Source organism: Neovison vison, chromosome X (genome assembly GCF_020171115.1).
Source record: "Neovison vison isolate M4711 chromosome X, ASM_NN_V1, whole genome shotgun sequence".
In the NCBI taxonomy this organism is placed as follows: domain Eukaryota; kingdom Metazoa; phylum Chordata; class Mammalia; order Carnivora; family Mustelidae; genus Neogale; species Neogale vison.
In genome coordinates, this window is record NC_058105.1 from 102,227,673 (window position 1) to 102,228,545 (window position 873).

General features: G+C 31.6%; 1 non-coding gene across 1 annotated transcript; it reads left to right on the forward strand.

Annotated features, from left to right (window-relative positions):
• Positions 1 to 392: 392 nt before the first annotated feature.
• On the forward strand, positions 393 to 499 carry LOC122897777. Its single transcript, XR_006382621.1, has one exon. It is a non-coding gene; the product is annotated as a U6 spliceosomal RNA (small nuclear RNA).
• The last annotated feature ends 374 nt before the right edge of the window (positions 500 to 873 follow it).

Sequence of the window (873 nt, forward strand, 5' to 3'; positions counted from 1 at the left end):
AAAGACCCATATTCCTAATATCAGAAAAAAGGAAGATAGCATTACTGATCCCAAATCATTAAAGGGATAACAGAATATTCTGAAGAACTTTATGCCCACAAATTTGATAATCTGGATAATATGGACAAGTTACTTGTAAAAGATAGCGACCACAATTTACACAAGCAGAAGTATATAACTGAAATAAGCCTATATCTATGAAAGGAATTGAATTAATAATTAATTACCTTCCAAAACAAAGCAGCAGGCCCAGATGATTGCACTGGTAAATTCTGCCATAATTTAAGAAATGATACCAATTCTTTACAATCTCTCACAGCCAATGGAAGCAGAGGGAATACTTTCTGACTCACTCTATAAAGCCAGCATTTTTCTAGTATCAAAAGCTCATAGTGCTCACTTCGGCAGCATATATACTAAAATTGGAATGATACAGAGAAGATTAGCATGGCCCCTGCACAAGGATGACACACAAATTCGTGAAGCATTCCATATTAAAAAAAAAAAGCTCATAAAAACATTACAAGAAAGGAAAAGTGCAGACCAGTATCTGTAAAGAACATAAATGCAAAAATCCTCAACACAATATTTAATATTTAATAATTGACTTCAACAATGTATAAAATGAATAATACAGAATGACCAAGTCAGATTTATTCCATATAAAAAATGCTCATTCATTATTCAAAAATCAATTAATATAATTAATCCAGCATATCAACAGCAAATAGTTTATCCCACTGAAGGCATAAAATCAATACTAACACTTTTCAGTAAGTTTTGATGTATACTGTGGACCAAATAACAACAAAAACAAAACAAAAACAAAAACAAACCAAAAACAAACCTGTGAATCCCTTCCCCTCCAACTTA